General features: G+C 44.8%; 1 protein-coding gene across 2 annotated transcripts in view; it reads left to right on the top strand.

Annotated features, from left to right (window-relative positions):
• KANSL1L (KAT8 regulatory NSL complex subunit 1 like) overlaps positions 1-20,239 on the top strand; it is a 92,658-nt gene that overhangs the window by 1,207 nt on the left and 71,212 nt on the right. The window lies entirely within an intron of this gene.

Genomic DNA, 20,239 nt, shown 5'->3' with positions numbered 1-20,239 from the left:
ACTTACAAGCTCTTTTGCATGTGAGTAAGAACATAAGAACGGCCATACTGAGTCAGACCGAAGGTCCATCCAGCCCAGTAGCCTGTCTACTGACAGTGGCCAATGCCAGGTGCCCCAGAGGGAGTGAACCTAACAGGTAATGATCAAATGATCTCTCTCCTGCCATCCATCTCCACCCTCTGACAAACAGAGGCTAGGGACACCGTTCCTTACCCATCCTGGCTAATAGCCATTAATGGACTTAACCTCCATGAATGTATCTAGTTCTCTTTTAAACCCTGTTATAATCCTAGCCTTCACAACCTCCTCAGGCAAGGAGTAGCCTTACTTAACAATTAGTCTTACTGAAGTCAATTCGACTGTTCATGCGAGCGAGCAAGGCTTGGTAGGATCCAGCCCTCAATTTGTAGTTCTATAAATTGAATATTAAGGGAACAATTATTTTATTAGGTTGTAGCATGCAGAGAGCAACACTTTGCATTGCTGTGATATCTATTTTTATATGATAGGCACAGCATTGACAAGAGTGGTAATTAAGCACTGCACCAGAGTAACTTTAATGAATTCAGTGCTGTAAATGAGAGCAAATTTTGGCATATGTTTTGTAAAATCTAGATATTTAATTTTATTCTTTTGGATTAATAACACTGATAACTTTCACTACAGTTAGCTAGTGAATTGACAAGAATCATGTCAATTTCATGCTGCCCTGCCTTTGGAAATCTGTGAATACCTGCTTCTGTCTATTAAAACTATTCTCAGGGGAGGAGAAATGGAAAAAAATGGGGGCTGGGTTTAAGATAACATAGACATTTTGCCACCTTGCAGCATCCAGAGTTATGTCTACACAGCAGCTGGAAGTGTGATTCCCAGCATGGGTAGACATACATGAATTAGTTCTGCTCCAACTAGCACCTAAAAATATCCGTGTTGCTATCCGTGCTGCCACAACCACACTACTATTTGTAGGCACTAGCATGGTCTAGGGATAGCAACTTGGTAGGAATCCCATCACCCTCCCCATTTCCAGCATCTGAGATTTGGATTGGGCTTTTCATAGGGGGTTGTCCTTGGATTTGCTGGTGGGGTCTCCAGTCCTTTGTAATGGTCTCTGATTAGGAAATTTGTTTACTGATTAGTAAGTGTCTGATAACACTTTTTCTAAGTCCTAAAGTTAATGTGTATTAAAATATTTGTCTCCTGTTCTGACCTTTGAAAACCACAACATTCAGTAAAAACCAGGAAAGTTTCATCTTAAATTGGATTGGATCTCAGCACCTGTTGAAAAGGCTCTTCGTCCTTTATTATACATTTATTAGCTCCAGTTATGAAAGCCTTAAAATAGTACAGTAGTTACAGAATAGTGTTTAATATATCATGTTACTATTGCCTTCTATGAAACTATTTTGAGTCTGGAAAGGTGATGGGAGAGAAAAATATACAAAGTGTATTTGAATTTGTTTCTGTCTGTTGTGAAAATGGTATGTGCTGTATTAAATACCAAAACCAAATGTAATGAATTGCCAACTAACTTTTCTGTTTGCACACTCTGATCTTTAAAATTATTACATTTTATGCTCCCTTTGAAATGTTTTAAATGGAAAAATAACATCAACTCCTCCCAGTGGAGAAGAATCAACATACATGTTCTTAGCTGATCTTTTTGAACTTTTGGATAATGGTGCTGCTCTGAGATTCTTATTTCATGATTACATGAATTGAATAGGGAAAACTGATGACAAATTTACACTCTGATTTTCAAAGGGAAGGGAATAATCTAAGATTTGGAGTGAGCTTCTACTTGTTATTTTTTACTTGCAAAGAATGGGCCAGTTCCTAATCCTGACAGTCCTTCATCTTTCTTATTTCCTCTTTTCTGTCTTCAGTTTGTTCTGCATTCACAGCTATCTGTCGGGCTCGTTTTCACTCCGATTAACTCCTCTTGAGTTAGCTTAGCTCCAGTGAGAGCAGAACCCACAGCAAAATAACACTGAAGCAGCACAGAGTGATTATATTAGCAGCACAGAATGGCTTAGCCCCACTTCATTACTAGCTCCAGCAGCACTCAAGCTTCAACCCACACCCTGATGAGCCAGCTAGTGTTTAATAATAATGATAATGTCTCTCTCTTTTATATAGCACTTTCCCTTAGTAGATCTCAAAACACTTTACAATCTCTAATATATTTATCCTCACAACTTCCCAGTGAAGTAGGCAAGTGCTATAATCCACTTTTTATAGGTGGGGAAACTGAGGGGCAGGGAGGCTAAGTGATTTGCACTGGGTCACACAGGAAGTCCATGGAAGAGCAAAGAATTGAATCCTCCTGGGGGAATTCTGCGCCAAAAAATCCAAAATTATTCACACAATATTTTACATTTCTTCATATTTTACTTGTCAGAATAACACAATATAATCACACATTTTCAATTATTTTGCTAATTAATTTCAAAATATCTGTCAACAAGTATGTTTGTAACAATACGGACAATAAAAAAGATTCAGGAAATGTTTTTTGACAAATAGATTCCTTCTTAGGCATATTAATACAGAACTCTGAGTAATTATTCATTTCAACTATAGTACAGAACTGTATTTCCCACACCCCTCAGAAGTTGTGCAAAGGCTTGGGGGAGTCAGGGATAATTGAGGAGATCAGGGAGAGGGAAGTAATTGCTGGGAAGGAACATGGATATGAACTTGAAGGGTTGTTGGCTGACCCCTAGCCTCTCCCATTCAGTCAGGCACATCTACTCCTATCCCTGTGTGTCCCTGCACCCCATGTGTCCTTGCACACCCTGTCGACATGTGTCCCTCCACCCTACTCAGACACTCACTCCCCCTGTCCCCATGTGGCCCTGCACCCCCTCAGCCAGCCCCCTCCCATATCTCCATGTCCCTGCACCCCCTCAACCAGCCCCCTTCCCTCATCTCCATGTGTCTCTGCCTCAGTCTGTCCTCTCCCACCTGCCCTTATAAGTCCCTGTCTGACACACACCCCCAGCAGCCTCATGCTCTCTGACTCCCCATATCTCCTGACCTGGTCCGACAGGTGCGGTGAAGAAGGCAGGTTCTTTCTCTTCCCGGCTGCTGTGTTCTAGCACCACAGTGACCTCTGGTGGGCAAAAGGCATAACTGCAGAAGTTATTTTCTGCTGGGAGGAGCTGCTGTGTTCTAGTGCCACAGCATCCTGTTGTGGGCAAAAGGCAGAACTGTAGCAACTTTTCAGCAGAAGCTATTTTCTGCAACAACAAAAAATTAAAAATATGCACAGCACATGAAATGTGCGCACGCACAGTGACACAGAATTTCCCCAGGAGTAATTGAACCTAGTTTAAACCAAAACTTAATTTGAGCTAGAGATCTTTATGTGTGGATGGGAGTCAGGTTGGGGTAATATTTGAATTATGAATTGAGCTAACACTACAGTGAAGACTAGTCACGTATCTGTCTTTCTCTATCATGGGAATTCACTGTTATGCCAGTTGTAGAACTGCTGACTTTTTTCACCTTTCCTAAGCTTCTTGCAGATACAAGATTCCTCCCTTAGGCTCCCCTATCTCCCGCCAAGGTTGTCTGCCTTCTGCAAACCTGTCTGGTGAACTCCACTGACATGGCCATAAAAGCAGGGCCAACAAGCTTCAGTTACTGAAAATACACTTCATGTGAAGTTCCCAGGAGTTTGTGTGAATTTCTTCTCACAGTCTACAGCTCTCTGTTGTGGACAGCAATGAGACTTGCAGTGCAACCAATTAAGATTTGCCATTTTCTCTTCCGTTTAAATGGCTTTAGGTCCTTCTGGCTGTTCTAGACTAAAGCAAATACAATTTTATTTCTTCTAGATCAGAGATTCTCAAACTGGGGGGACAGGCCCCCCTGGGGAGGGGTGGCATGTATTCGGGGGGGGGGGAGGTATGAGAAGCTTAGGGGGGAAAAATAGGATGGTGCACATTTTACCAACAGCAATGAATAACTAACAACGCTGATTCGTCCAGACATATCAGGTCCTCAGATGGCGCTATGCATCTAGATGGTGCTGTGCATTTTGGTGGATTTCTGTTAAGCTTGCATAGCATTATACAAAGTCGTTGCCATCTGTACATTAATCCATTTGCTGTGACGCAATGTGCACATTTAATTGTAAGCATTGACCACAATTGCAGCTTGGCTTTTTGCTCTTATTACAATGGATAGTTGGCTCTGTTTGAATCAATGCCTTACTGGTTTTAATATTTAGTGAAAGTTGCATGTTGTTGTTTTTTTTATCAGTATGTACTTGTGTGGCAGGGGAGGAGGTGGTGTAAACTACTACAGACACAAAGAAGGGGCGTATGATCAATTAAGCTTGAGAACCCCTTGTGACTGGTTCCCCCCGGGATGCCTCCTGGAACTGGGGTACCACTGAGCCCCCCTGACCCACCAGCCTGGGCTCCCTTTTACACTGTGCTGCTGTGACAAGCTGCCAAGCCGTCTCCAGGCTCCAGCCTCTACTTTCACCAGCACACATACAGGTAGGGACACACCCAGCTGCAGTTACATGCAGATGCTCTGACCAGCCCCTGCATGGGAAGGCTCCAGGTAGGGCACCTCCCAGTTCCTAAGGCATATGCCGCCTCTGGAGTATAAACCCAAAATTATACCGTTTTATGCTGCACAAGGAACTGTACTGCATAAGCTCATAAAATTCACCCCCTCCCTCAATGTGGAGAGGGATATGTAACAGCTTTCTGCCCCGAGTCATGATTCCCACACACTGGTTTTAGATAAAGCAAAAATAAGTTTATTAACTACAAAGGATAGATTTTAAGTGATTATAAGGGATAGCACACAGATCAAAGTAGATTACCTAGCAAATAAACAAAAAACACAAACTAAGCTTAATATAATACATAGATTGGATATAAATAGCAGATTCTCACCCTAAGTGATGATACAAGCAGACTGCAGATTCTTAAGGGGAAGCTGCACTTGCTTACAGCTTGGAATCCCCAGGTGTTCCATTCACAGCCTGGGTCCAGCACTTCCCCCAGTTCAGCCTGTGTTTCCAAGAGTCTCTTTGGGTGGGGAGTCAGTGAAGAACCACAGTGATGTTACTCCCCTGCCTTATATAGCTTTTGCATAGGGCGGGACCCCTTTGTTTCAAAGCTTGGTTCACACGCCAGTCAGTGGAAAAATACTGACATCCCAAGATGGAGTCCAGGTGACCTGGTCACATGTCCCTGTAGTGTCATAGCAGCCATTACTTGGAGGCTGTCTGTAGCGTCCTCCCAAAGGCTCCCCAGGTGGGAGATAAGCTTCTCCTAAGGCTTATTATTCTCTCTAATGGCTAATTAACTTGAATGGGCCCTTCCCAGCCAGCCATCTAGACTAGGAGAGCCTTTTGCTTAGTGGGCCTTGCCCAGGAATAGCTACATGTGAAATAAATATATAGTCAATATTCATAACTTCGGATACAAAAATGATACATGTATACAAATATGATTTGCTGAATATGATCTTATTTTGTATACATGTATCATTTTTGACATTGGAAAGGTTAAGATCATATTCAGCAAATCATAACCTTTCCAATGACAAAAATGATACATGTATACAAATAAGATCATATTCAGCAAATCATAACCTTTCCAATGACATCTCACGTGACTTATTGTGCATAAAATATATCATAACTGTCATAATCATATCATAATATCACTGTGAAGAATACGGGTGCAGTGTCACACTGCTGTCCTAGATGGATTTGTGTTGCTCTTTGAGATTTCTTAGCTCTCTAGGAACTGGCTCTTACAGCTTTCCATAAGTAATGTGATTGCTGTGTATGAGAAGAGCATTGGGTTCCTTACTTGTAATTTTTATTCCTCATAATAGAGGGCCTCCATTGATCTGGAAAGATTTTCCCTATATGTTAAGGTCCTTGATAAAACTAAGTTTGTAGCTGCTGTGCAACTTAAGTCTTTTAATTCTGTAATCTACAATAGTGAGGTTGTTTTCTGCCCATTAATGTAGCTTCAACTTTGGTAGTCCTTTCCTGAGCTCATAGTGTGGTGTTGCAGCAGAGCGAGTCTGAGCTCTGGGGAGGACATAATGGCAAAGAAAGCTTAGTCTGTCTCCACTGTAGTGGAATTAGCATATCTAACTTGTGAACAATGTCCATACCAGTCAGTGGCCTCACTATGAAAATTAAAAAATTACACAAGGAAACTAATTTTTGCTTTCATCTCCTCTCTCAAGCTGATGTGAAAAGACAAACATTTGTGGATTGTATAGCAAGTCTCCCTAACACCAGAACAATAATCTGTCTGATCAACAGAGTGGGACTCTGGTTTCAGCTCCAGGTTCTTCATGATGATAAAAGGATCTGGAATTGTTCCTGTGATTCTGGATCTATCCATCCTCAACCTCTCTGAGTATAAAACTCATTTCAGATGGGCAACTTCAACTCTTGCAATCCAAGAAATAGTTCCCAAAAACTTCTTATGCTTCATATATTTCAAGGAAGATTGGAACATGATGATGATCTATCTATGTTCCTAAGCTTTGTAATTGTAAATGACCAGCATCAGTCCCAGGCAATGTCCTTTGGCCCATTTCCTCTCCTCGTGCTCACATAGCTGCTCGTTGTGCTGGTTGCCATCCTGAGACAACAGGGCATCCAGATCTACCAGTACCTGAATGATCTCTTGGTGAAGATACCATTGTATGAGGTGACAGCTCACCAGCTTTACTGAACCATTCCAGAAACTGGATGTGAATTTCTAGAAACCATAAGAAGAGCTTCCTTATCCCATTTCTGAAGCTCCATTCAAAACCAATTTGGCCCGTGTGGTATTGTCCAGATGTCAGATTTCTAAACTCTTATCAAGAAATTCCCCAACATCCTGCTTACATCAACTCACCAGTGCTTTCAGCTGATTGACATGATCATAGCTTTTGAAGAAACAGGCTCCTAGGCACTGCTCAACTCTGTTTGCTTCAGAATCTCATATAATGCACTGGATCTATGCCAGAAACAGGATATAGACGTCCATCTGGCTGTTAGATCAGTTTAGTACAGTGGTTCCCAAACTTCAACAACTTGTGAACCCCTTTCACTAAAATGTTGAGTCTCGGGAACCCCCTCCTAAAAATGTATATTTCCAGGGATTTTCTTCTTTATCTGAGTATAAATGATAAAAGCAGTGATCTGGGAAATATAAAATTTGTTTTTATGACATGCATATTACACACTATTCATTATTTATTATTATTTATCATTACAGTATTTTTATTACATTATGAAAATGGCAACACTCTTCCAAGAGCTCACTTTCGTAGCTTGTATCACTTTGAATAAGCCTGTTATAAGACAAGGCTCCTATGTTTCATCAAGGAGTATCAGATGTGAAACATCATGAGGGTATTTAAGAAGCCAACTCAAAGAGTTCCTCCTACACAAGCATTCAGGTCTTGAGCAGTCCAGGCAAACAATGCACGTTACAACAAAGCTTAAACTTGTTCTTCATAATAATTAAAAAAAAAAAACAATACTAGCTGCCTATTTAATTTTAAAAACAGCAAAAAATATCCACCTCCCTTTCCATTTCTTATAAGGAGTCTTGAAGTTTAAATCTCCTCAGTGTGATAGATATGCTTGCTTTGATCTGCTTAGCTCGTGGAAGTCCAGTGACTCCGGGCTCCTGGCCCTGCGCTGCCCAGGGTCCCTAAGGAAAGCTCTGTCCGCCATTAGGGAATTTTTTTCCGAGAACCCCCTGTAACATTTCGCGAACCCCCAGGGGTTCACGAACCCCAGTTTGGGAACCACTGGTTTAGTAGTAGTAGTTACTTATGCCGAGTCTACACTACCATTTATGTCACCAAAACTTATGTCACTCGGGGTGTGAAAAAACCATAATAAGTGGTCGCGTGCACAGTGCTGTGTTGGTGGGAGAAGCTACTGCTGCTTGGTGGGGGTGGTTTAATTATGTTGACAGGAGAGCTCTCTCCCATCATCATAGAGTGGCTACACGAGATCTTATAGCACAGCAGCTGCATTGGTACAGCTGTGCTGCTGTAAGCTCTCTAATGTAGACCTAGCCTTAGTCTTTTGAAAGGGCAAACCTGTGGCAGATGTAGAAGCCATCTGCGTAATAGCTACTGCCAGCCTGTCAGGATGGCGAGCTCAAATGAGACTTTGTGTTTAATGGTAAGTGGTCTCCTTAAGAATCTCCAGCTAATCATCAACCACCTGATGTTAGAAACAGTAATTGACTTCCTTCTCATAGCCACAAAAGATTTCATTAACTGAGTTTAGAGGCATTTGGAGGACTTGGTGTTCCTTGTACACAAGGAGGAAGACGTAATCCTCAGATTGTCCACAAAAGAGATTCTAGATTCCTCACAAAATGGTTTTCAAAAAGGTCTGGGCTTGAGTTTCTCAGCAGTGCAAGTCTTTGCTGTGTGTGCCATGTATCCTTTCTCTCCAGTTGTAGCCTGGTGCTTCATTCACATGTCTTGTATAATGTGATTGGGAGGGTAACGTTCTCGTTGCATAGAAGTATACTACAAAGGAAGTCTGGTGCTGGAGTGGTGTTACGAGGGAAACTAGAAGGAGGTGCAAAGCATCAAAATCCTCTCTTTAGGTGGATTAAATCTGTGACCTTCCAAGATTACAAGATACTTAACTGAGAGTCTCTGAAAGGATAGCTGCTTATTCCACTAGTGGTACATCTTATTGATGGAGAGGCACAAAGCCTTTTCTGATGACATTTGCTGGGCAACTACATGAGTGTGTCTATATGCTCGTTCAAGAAACACGACAAAATTAATGTGCTTTCTTTTGTCCGATGCGTCTTTCAGACATAGGGCTAGTCTACACTGGCAATGCTAAAGTGCTGCCGCGGCAGCGCTTTAACATGCCTTGTGTGGTCGCGGCGCAGTGCTGGGAGAGAGCCACCTAAAAACCACCTCAATGAGAGGCGTAGCTCCCAGCGCTGGGAGCCCGGCTGTGGCACGCACTCTCTATACTGGCGCTTTACAGCGCTGAAACTTGTTGCGCTCACGGGTGTGTTTTTTCACACCCCATGAGCGAGAAAGTTGCAGCACTGTAAATTGCCAGTGTAGACAAGCCATTACAGTCCTTCACCTCCCTCAGTGCTCTTACATAATTCTCCCCTCCCTCGCCCGCAGGCATGGGCTCTTTGTCACGTGGGACATTTCTCTTTTTCCCTTCCAATGGACGATATTCTTTACACCTTGCTACTTCCCCGCAATTCCAAGCCTGACTAAGAAGCAGATTTACTGTAATTTTGTCTTCTCTGAATGCGAATCTTGCTTTGTCAGGACATACCTTGGTTTATTGCATCTGGCAACTCTTCTGTAAGTCTGAATATACGGAGACAGTAATTGATCTTTCTCTTTGGGTTTTTTGGCTAGAGAGAGAAGAGATGGTAAATCTGCTTTTAAAATATTCCCCACCTAATGTTTTAAAATGTTCCTCACCTAATGTCTCCAGATCTAATCTGTTCTAGGTGTTTTTGTTAGCCTTGTCGTGGTTTGTTGAGCAACATCAATTGAGTTCACCAGGCACACTGCTTTAGGGTCTGGGATGATGGGTACATCTTTGCCTGCTTTTGAATCTTGGAAAAGGTAGAAAAAGTCATTTTTTGCAGTTTTTTAACAGGATCAAGGCCTAATTTTTGCAAAATGCAGTAATATACCACACATCTGTGACGAGAATTGGGCTTTATTGCAAAAAGTCTGCTAGGTCTGAATGCTGCTCTTATTTTTATTTGTTGGCAATTTTTCTTTTATCTTAAGGGCAAAAATCAACTGTGGTTTTCAGTGTTCAGCATTTAATTCATCTTTACTATACAAGTCCAGGAAATTTCACCTTTGCATAAAAAAAAAACATACGTTTATTCTTGAGTACTCAAATCAATATAAATTCATAACTGCTAACATGTTCATTGTTAAAATGTTTATAAATGTATAAAATCTATTTTCTCTCTCTCTCTCTCTCTCTCTCTCTTACTGGCTGCCCCTCCCTGAGGTATAGGAGGAGAATTATCATTAGCATAGAGGAAGAGAAAAGCCAGACTTCTATATGCTTGTATTCCAAATAGTAAAGTAGAATATAGTATTACAGAATATAGTCTACTTTAATTGGTTTGTTTTCTGTAAGACAAGCATAAAAACTCTTTAAGGTTTTACACATGTTCATTTTCACTTTTGCAGTTGACCTATTGCAATAATAACTTGTGCTTTGAGCAAGACTAATGTCTTATCATATGAAAGCAGGGTACTTGCGAGTAAAGATACTGATTCCTAACCTATAATTATATTAATATTTTCACAGCTGCTGGAAGCAGACTGAAAGATTTTAATGTAAGGGAGAAGATTTAACATGTTGTGGCATGCAAGGATCTCAAACCAAGAATGTCAAAGCCTGTTAGATATGTTTTGAATGCACAATAAATAAAAACTTGGCATTATTGTTATGAAAGTGATGAATTAATATACAATCAGTTAACATAGTGTGGCAGAACAGAAAATTTAATAATTGCACACGTGTGCATACGTGATAACCTCACAAACCTAATTAAATGGAACATTGAAAACAGTTTTATTCCTGAAGTAAATTGCTGATTTATCATTGGCTTTGTATTTTACTAAGCTTTGTAAGTTAGCTATTTTAATTATAGGCTTTTTGTATGGTGCTCCTCATAGTAATTGATCACTTCACAAACAGTAATTAATTTATCTTTGAAACATTCCTGTGAGGTAGAAGAGAATTTTCTGTTTTATAGATGTTATTGGTTTCAATGGAAGCTGCACATGCTCAGCACCTTTAAAAATCAGGACAGTCAGGCCCTTTTTCAGGAAAGCAATTAAGCATGTGCTTCACTTCAGTCATATGCTAAAATTAAAAATGTGTTTACTGCTCTCATGAAACAGGGCCTTATTTAGGCAACTAAATATGGATTTAGGAGTCTAACTGTGGATACCCACATTTAAATAGTTTGGTCTAGATATTTAAAATTATTTCCGTTTAAACAATTTAAAGGTGTTATTTAGGTAAGGGAAGTGTTGTTATAAATAATAAAAGCAACTACATCTATGAGAAAAGTGAATGAGTTTGCAGGGTTTTATGGCTAATTCTCCCTTCATGCATTCCATAAAGAGACAGCTTTTACTTCATCTAAATGCTTTACCTAGTGTCTGAATTCCTTTAAAACCAGACAATCAGTCTCCAAGTCATCTTCTGGAACCTCATTCTTCCAAGGAAGTAAGTGTGCTTCATACTCTAGGCTTTTAAGTTTTTATTTGGACAGAATAAAGATATTTAGGAAGCCTGCAAAAGTTTCTATAACATTTGGGGATAAGGGTAACGGTAATGCTATTTTCACTTAGTGCCTATTTTAAAATGTATTAGATTGTGTAACATGTTATGCTTTAGCTAGTCTGTTGGTATCTGATGGTCTTAGGGTTGACTTTAGTAGGGCTAATGCAGCAGTGATGGCCTTCCTCTGTAATGTTTTCTGTTGTAGATATCTGTAGGGCTGCCATCTTGAGTTCTGTTCTGTCACCTGTGTCTTGACTTTGCATCTAGACCTCATGCTTATTTTTCAGGGGCAGTTCTGCAATATTTGTGTAATTGGAACTTCTCAACCAACATTCCTGGGTGTTGTAGTCTAATTAGACTATAGGCATATGAAGAGGGCATTTCAAAAGCAGACAGAGATGTTACCAGTAAGTATGGTTCTCTGAGGGTGTTGCCTCTGCATATTCCCACTACCTGCTCACCTTCCCCTCTTCCTTGTAGTTCTAGTCTGAAAGATTCTAAGGTTTAGTGGAAGGCACTGAGGTGGTTGAAGCTATAAAAGGCCATATGATGCCCAATATTGAACTTTTGGAGCTAAAGGTCTACAGAGAGAGAGAGAGAGAGAGAGAGAGAGATGCATTTTGCATTTCTTTCTAAAAGTGACACGCTTAATGCTTAATTGTATTTCCACGGGTTGCTGATTCCAGAGGAATTAATGTTCAATCTGACCCCATGAATTGGCCTTTTACCATGCAGTGCTCTAATGTTATCAGAACTGTCTAAACAGAATCCTGGGTTAGAGATGGAAAGGACGTATTGGGTCACCTAACCAATTACCCTAACAGTTCTGGAGTGATCTAGACCATGGATTTCTGCCCAACTGGATGCATTTTTTGTATTGGGCCCTAATTCAGATTACCAAGCATTCAAGACATCTCTAGCCAGGTGATTATGTGCATTCAGGAAATCCATAGATGCAAATACTGTCTTGTCCCATACTGTAGATAGTATTTGCTGTTGCAGTTTGTTAGGTTGGAACATGCAACATCTCAGATGAGGAGTCATGTGAGGCTGGTATGCCATTCTCCTTTTAAGCTTTCTCCAAGCATTAAAGGCTCAATACGTGTACTTCTGTAGGTGAATAAAACTTTTGGTTGCCAGGGTCTCAGGGCAGTCATGCCTGTCTAGAGATCTTCTATTTTTCTTCTGTTTTCACTCTCAGATCTCTTCTGTAGCTTAGTTTGCTTTATTTGTGGGATTGCAGTTTACTCCTGTATCTTCTGAACTGATATGTGAAGGTACAGAAATAGAAATCATACTTGATTGTTCTTTTTCCCCTGTATATCAATATTCCATCAGTTCCCTGAAAAGGAATTTTAATCTCTGCTACAGTTAATAATTTCAATATTGTATATCAGTTGGCATTTACCCTCCTTAGAACTTGTGGCTAAATTTAAACTTTCAGTTGGTTGAAGTTATTCAAGTTGGAAAAGAAGTTGCGGCGTGTGTGTGTGTTTGAACACATTATTGGATGCAGTTCTGAAAGTACTAACTAGTAACAATACATCTGGGATGGAGGAATCAGGAATAGGTGCCAGAAATTGTTGTGATAAGCAGTTACTGATGTCTGCAGATGATAACTCATCTGTTCTGAAGCAATGTACCATTATGCAGAAAAATCATCAGGTTAAAAAAGAAATCTATTAAATTCCAGAAAAGATAATATTGCTGGAGGCTCCAGAAGAATTAAGTGATTACAGATTTTTGTAGAAATAACAGTATATTTCTGAGTTCCCTTGAGGCTTGATTGAATTGATATTCAGTGCATCGCTTTGTTTGGTAGTAGTAATCATAAAGCAACAGCATGTTATCCTGTTTTCTCTGTAGTCATTCTTCTGTGATGATCTGGGCAAAGACCTATATTGAGCTGTCAAAGTAAATGGTGTTTTGTTATGTGGTGGTGATTGCATATGATATCAGAGGGTGCTATTGGTTACAGTTTGTTTTCACATTTTTAAACAAATTTTGACTGCTTGGAATGTAATGTATGCAATACATTAAGCACATAAAACAGCAGTCATTTTTTTTTTCAATTATGCGGTTATAGATTTAACAGTTAACTGGTCCAGGGGAATTAATGCTTCAGCAGTGACCAATGGTAGTTCATTCTGAAAACAAACATTAGGTAGCCGTGCTAGAAGACTTAGTCCTTGAGAAAGCATTTACAGGTCATTTAATAAATTGGACATGTTTGTTCAGCCGTGGCATGTGTTAGTTTTTGTTAGCAGTGGGCATTTTTATTTCATACCGAAAACCAACTGCTAATTTAATTTAAAATACATTAATTATGCAACATAACTATGCTTTAGTGTACACTTTAATTTATGCTGTCTTCAGTTATCTTCATAAGTAATGTCTGACTTATTAAATATCAATTTTTGGAGGGAAATGAGATTTCACTGATGTACTGTTGAAATATAGCAGGAACCCTGCTTTTACCATAATGACCTGCAATGCAATGTTTATATTCAAGCTGATCATTTTTTGAGCTTAGCTGTGTGTTGGGGCCATAATGAAGCTGGCTGTAACGCTGGTGTAAAATGCCGCAGGGGATATCGGGGCCAGTTCAGACAGTTCTGTCAAACATGCCGTTTCAGTCATGGGGGCCTGCCAGTGCTAGTTTGATGTTTACTGTTTGTGCTGCTGTGCTAGGTGGTATGAGCTGTTTTAATCTGTGTAGCTAATTAGTCAAGGCCCCTAGGGAATCAGGATGCTTGTCACTTTCCAGAGTTGCTGTCTCTCATGATTTTATCAGTACTTGTGATATTTGGCTTATTTTTAAGGGTTCTCAAGAATTTCTGATTTATTTATTTATTTAATTTATTTATTTTTTTAAAACCTTCAAATTTGTAAAGATGTGCTCTCATCCAAAATGGCCATGTTCCTTTATTTTCAATGAGTCTGAAGTCTAGCTGATGCCAGGAAAGACGATGACCCTGTGATCAGTATGTGAGGACCAAACGGGATAGGAGAACATGGAGTTGCCAGAAATGAGAGTATGGAGGCAGTAGGGGAAACATTATGAAACTGAAGTACCAGAGTGCGACGTTTAAAGGAATGTGAGGAGCAGGAGGCAGACTGAAGGGGGGTGCAAGGGAATGTAAAATGGCAGAAAGAGAAAAAGTATGAGGGGTAGGAGACTGAAAGAAAAGGAAGAAATAAGAGTCAAGTGCACATAGAGATGTGGGGGACCATGGAGGGATGCTCGAGGAAGTTGCCATTCTTTCGAGTGATTGTTCACGTCCATTACACATTAGGTGTGCGCGCGTTGCTTGCACGGACGTCGGAAACTTTTTCCCTCAGCGGCTCCTGTCGGGCCGGCAGGGTCCCCCTCCCCCCCCCCGCCAGAGCGGCGCCCCACTCTAGCATATATATACACCTGCCGACTCGGCCCTCCCTCAGTTCCTTCTTACCGTCCGTGACGGCGTTGGAACAACTCTTATCTCTCGCCTGAGAGAGTCCCTTAGCGTTAATAGTTATCAGTGTTAATGTTACTAGTTAGCAGTCTGTTAGAAGATAGTTAAGCTCCTTTGTTTTAGTTGTTTGGTTAAATTCCGACACCGGCCCTGGGCGGCAGGGCATGCCGCACGCCCAAGGCTTCAAGGCTTGTGCCACATGCCGCAAGCCTATGCCGATTAGTGATCCCCACGACTCGTGTCTCCGTTGCCTGGGGGAATCGCATCAGAAAGAGCGCTGCAAGATCTGTAAGGCTTTCAAGCCCAGAACTAAGAAAGAGAGAGACTTTCGGCTTAAACAGCTACTCATGGAGGCTGCATTACAGCCCTCCACTTCGACTCATCCGACCGCGGCACCGTCAGCCTCGGTGCGGAGTGCCCCGGCATCGGTCCGTGATCCTGCACCGGTGGGGCACCCTAAGCCTACAGCACCGAAACAACAGGACCGCCCCCGGCACCGGTTGTCTTCGCCAACCAAATCGAAGGGCCAACCCAAGGCCTGAGGGCGCTTCCCACATAAAAAGGTAGCGCCCGTGAAGGACTCGAGTCCGCTAAAGGGCATTGCTGCCCCAGGACAGATCCCGGTGCCAGTGGCTCCGGCGCCAAAAGGCCCGTCGAGCCCCGGGATAAGCACCTCGAGTGAGGAGGAAGGGCTGGAGGAGCTTCTGGAACAGCCCTCCACGCCGGACACGTTTGAGGCAGCAAGGGACCTCATCGAATTGTCTGCGGAGAGCCCCCTCCAGGCCAAAGACAAACATCCGGGGCCGACACCGAGACTGCCATCCAGAGGCAAACCGGCAATAGTGTGCCCATCAAGGTCACCATCTCGGCACCATTCACAGCGCCGGTCCCGGTCGAGCTCCATCTCGGTGGACTCCCGGCTACCCTCGGCGCAGAGAGCCTCACAGGCGTCTTGCCCTAGCAAACGCCCGGCACCAGTCCAGCGTTCCCCGGCTCCTTATCCGAACAGGCACTGGGACGTTTCAGTCACGCGATCCCTGAGACCGACCACTAGCAGTTGTTCCCGGTCCCGAGGGCACCGGTACCGTTCCCGGTCGACAAGGCGCCGATCCCGGTCAAGAAAGCGCCGCTCTCCGGTACCGGACCGGCACTGTTCCACGGCACCACTGTGGCCCTCAAGGTCGCCGTCCGTGGTTTCTGAGGCAGACTCGGGCCATTCCAGCAGATATATCCACAGGGCACCAGCCAGCAGGGAACACCAAGCCCCTTGGCACCCACAGTGGAGCCCACCAGGACAGTGGCCATTCTGGACTCCATGGGCCTACCACACCAAGGCCCCCCGTCCAGGGCCTCGAGATCCGGCCTCTCAGGACACCGGTCCCGCTCCCCGCAGGGGCGCCCCTCCTCTCACAAGGAGGCCACGGTCTCCAGACCACCAGAGCAAGAGAGAGCTGACATGGCACCGAGCCCGGTACCGTCTCAGGCCCGCTCAGCTGGACAGACTCCAGAGGAGCTCCCAGCCGGTGAGGAGCTGCAGGAAGGGCTAGAGGAGGAAGCACAGAAGGCTTTAACTTCTTCCTCCTCGCCAGATGAAGCCGTGGCGGGCACGGCAGTATCAGGCCCTCCCCCGATTGACCATCGGGCGCACCAGGAACTACTCCGCCGAGTAGCCCTCAATTTGGGGTTACAGGCGGAGGAGACGGTAGAGCAGGAGGATCCCATGGTGGACATCCTAATCCCTGAAGGCCCCTCCAGAATCGCACTCCCGCTCATAAAAATGATAGTCTAATTATAAGACAGTATGGCAAACACCGGCCTCCAGTACACCAACTGCAAAGGGCGTAGAGAGGAAGTACTTCGCCCCCTCCAAAGGGTTCGACTTCCTCTTTTGTCACCTGACACCCTGTTCGCTGGTCGTATCCGCGGTCAACGAACGAGAGCAACATGGCCAACAAGCCCCGGCCCCCAAGGCCAAGGAGGCAAAGCGCTTGGACTTATTTGGTAGAAAGGTCTACTCGTCCGGGGGCCTCCAATTAAGGATCGCTAATCAGCAAGCGATCCTGAACAGGCACAATTTCAATTCTTGGGCATCAGTCTCTAAGTTTAAGGACTCCCTGCCACAGGGCTCGCAACCCGAGTTCGCAGCCATCGTGGACGAAGGGAAGGCGGTGGCCAAAACCTCTCTGCAGGCCTCCCATGACTCTGCGGACGCAACTGCCAGGACAATCGTGTCAGGAGTGGTGATGAGGCACTCGGCATGGTTACAGGCTTCAGGCCTTCCACCAGAGGTGCAAAACACCTTACAAGACCTCCCGTTCGAAGGGTCAGGCTTGTTCTCAGACCAAACGGATGCCAGGCTGCATAGCCTCAAAGACTCCCGAGCAACCCTCAAGTCGTTGGGAATGCACACCCCAGCGACACACAGGAAGCCCTTTAAGCCCCAACCGCTGCAGCAGAGGCAGTACCACCCTCGCCCCAGGCAGGAACTGTACCGCAGAAGGGGCAGAGACAACAGGCGTAGGCGAAACAACATGCCTAACCAAAACCAAGGCCAGGGCAAGCCGCAGCCTGGCAACAAACAAGGATTTTGAAGTTGCGATCGAGGACAGCGTACCGACCCTCACACCGGATCCTCCCCTATGTTTCAGGGACCGTTTGTCCCATTTCTACCGTGCTTGGTCCCGTATAACATCAGACCGTTGGGTCCTTCGCACGGTGGAGGTGGGATACACTCTTCAGTTCTCCTCGCCCCCTCCCTCCTATCCCCCATCCCTGTCCCTCTTCAGGGACACCTCTCACGAGCAACTCCTTATGCAGGAGGTGCAGGCCCTCCGCAGGGCAGGGGCGGTGGAAGAGGTCCCTCCAGACCTAAGAGGGAAAGGGTTCTCCTCCAGATATTTTCTTATCCCCAAAGCAAAAGGGGGTCTCTGCCCCATTTTGGACCTTCGCAAACTAAACAAATTCTTAGTGAAGGCCTGCTTTCGCATGGTCTCCCTTGGCGCTATTATCCCATCCCTGGATCCGGGGGATTGGTATGCTGCCCTCGATATGCAAGATGCGTATTTTCACATTACCATCCGCCCTGCTCACTAGCTGTTCCTGCATTTCACCATCAACTAGCACCATTTCCAATTTACGGTCTTGCCCTTCGGCCTGGCAACGGCCCCTCGAGTGTTCATGAAATGCATGTCCGTGGTGGCAGCCTTTCTTCGAAAAAGAAAGATGCGGGTATACCCATACTTGGATGACTGGCTCCTTGCGGGCAGGTCAGAGGATGAGGTTCGCTCCCACGTGACACTGGCGTTACATGTGTTCCACAAGCTCGGTCTCTTGGTAAATGTGCCCAAGTCCTCGCTGATCCCCACACAAAGACTGGACTTCATAGGGGCAGTCCTAGACTCGGTGGAGGCACGAGCAAGTCTTCCAGTTCCCAGGTTCCTGGCCATTCAAAGAGCTGTAACCTCCATTCAACAATTTCCCACAACTACAGCCAAGTGCTGTATGCAACTCCTGGGGCACATGGCGGCTTGCACCCAGGTAGTCAAACATGCCCGCCTGAGACTCAGACCATTACAGCTGTGGCTAGCCCAAACGTATCGCCCCAGCAGAGACCCCTTGGACCTTGTAGTGACAATCCCAGCTCCGGTCTCGAACTCCCTCCGCTGGTGGCTCGATCAACAGCACGTTTGCGAAGGGGTCCCCTTCACTACACCGCAGCCCACCCTGACACTAGTAACAGATGCGTCAGACCTGGGTTGGGGGGCACACTTAGGGGACCTACGAACGCAGGGCTTATGGTCCAGGGAGGAAATGTTGCTCCACATCAATGTGAAGGAGTTAAGGGCGTTTCGCCTCGCCTGCCAGACCTTTCACGCTACTATAGAAGGCCACAGCGTGTCAGTTCTGACGGACAACACTACCGCCATGTTCTACATAAACAAGCAGGGCGGGGCCCGCTCCTCTCCCCTCTGTCACGAGGCGCTCCTCCTATGGGATTTCTGTATAGCCCACTCAGTCCAATTGGTGGCAACATATTTTCCGGGGGTTCAAAACAGGTTAGCAGACCGCCTCAGCAGGTCGTATCACATGCACGAATGGACATTAAGAAAAGACGTCCTGCATTCAATCTTCCGGAGGTGGGGTTTTCCCCAGGTGGATCTCTTCGCCACCAAGGACAACAGCCAATGCCCTCGGTTTTGTTCATTCCAGAACCTCTGGCAAATTCCTTCCTAAAGAAGCTGACCAAATGCCTCACCAAGCTTACTTAGAAATCAAGCAAGCATACAGCCCATATTCTTAACCTCAAGTAGAAAATGGTATATATGTACAAAGGATTAATAGATATAGTAGACCATGTCACAGGCAGCACAAAACATATTTCAGTTATATCATACATACATTTATAAACACCCACCTATAAAGCCTTATGGGGTACGCTGTCACAGGGGTTTTCCCCAGGTGGATCTCTTCGCCACCAAGGACAACAGCCAATGCCCTCGGTTTTGTTCATTCCAGAACCTCAGCCCAGGCTCATTGGCAGATGCCTTCGCGATTCAGTGGGGCGGGAGCCTGAGGTACGCCTTCCCACCATTCCCGCTCATCCACAGGGTCCTGCTCAAGACCCGCAGGGACAAAGCGGCGATTATCCTCATCGCACCGGCGTGGCCGCGCCAGCATTGGTTTACGACCCTGCTGGAACTGTCATTGACCGCCCCGATTGCCCTACCTCTGCACCGAGACCTCATCACGCAGGACCGGGGTCGCCTACTCCACCCGAACCTACCGTCACTACATCTCACTGCGTGGAATCTCTGTGGCTAAAAGCTATGGAGAATAGGTGCTCCCACCAGGTCCAACAAATTCTCCTTGGTAGTAGGAAGCCCTCCACAAGAGCAACTTACCTTGCCAAATGGAAGAGGTTCTCCCACTGGTGCGAGCCTAATCACATACAGCCTCTGAAGGCCTCCATCCCATCAATACTGGACTACTTGCTGCACCTCAAACATCAAGGGCTCGTCCCCTCCTAAAATAAGTGCATCTGGCCGCCATATCGGCGTTCCACCCGGGAGAGTTGGGGCATTCGGTATTTTCTAACCCCACAGTAGTCCGATTTCTCAAGGGGCTGGAAAGGGTGTTCCCCTACTCATGCCCGCCGGTCCCTACATGGAACCTTAACCTGGTCCTAACTAAGCTCATGGGACCACCCTTTGAACCCCTAGCCTCTTGCTCTCTCATGCACCTCTCATGGAAGGTAGCGTTTCTGGTGGCCATTACATCGGCTAGGAGGGTGTCGGAGTTGAGAGCCCTCACTTCGGAACCTCCATATACAGTTTTTTATAAGGACAAGGTGCAGCTCAGACCGCACCCCAAATTCCTCCCTAAAGTGGTCTCGCAATTTCATATGGGGCAGGACATTTGTTTACCGGTGTTCTTCCCCAAACCCCATACGGACCCGAGCCAC

This window comes from Terrapene carolina, unplaced genomic scaffold (assembly GCF_002925995.2).
Source record: "Terrapene carolina triunguis isolate 2854851 unplaced genomic scaffold, T_m_triunguis-2.0 Scaffold62, whole genome shotgun sequence".
Classification (NCBI taxonomy): domain Eukaryota; kingdom Metazoa; phylum Chordata; order Testudines; family Emydidae; genus Terrapene; species Terrapene triunguis.
The sequence above is the reverse complement of the archived record's forward strand: the minus strand, read 5'-3'. Positions and strand labels throughout refer to the sequence as shown.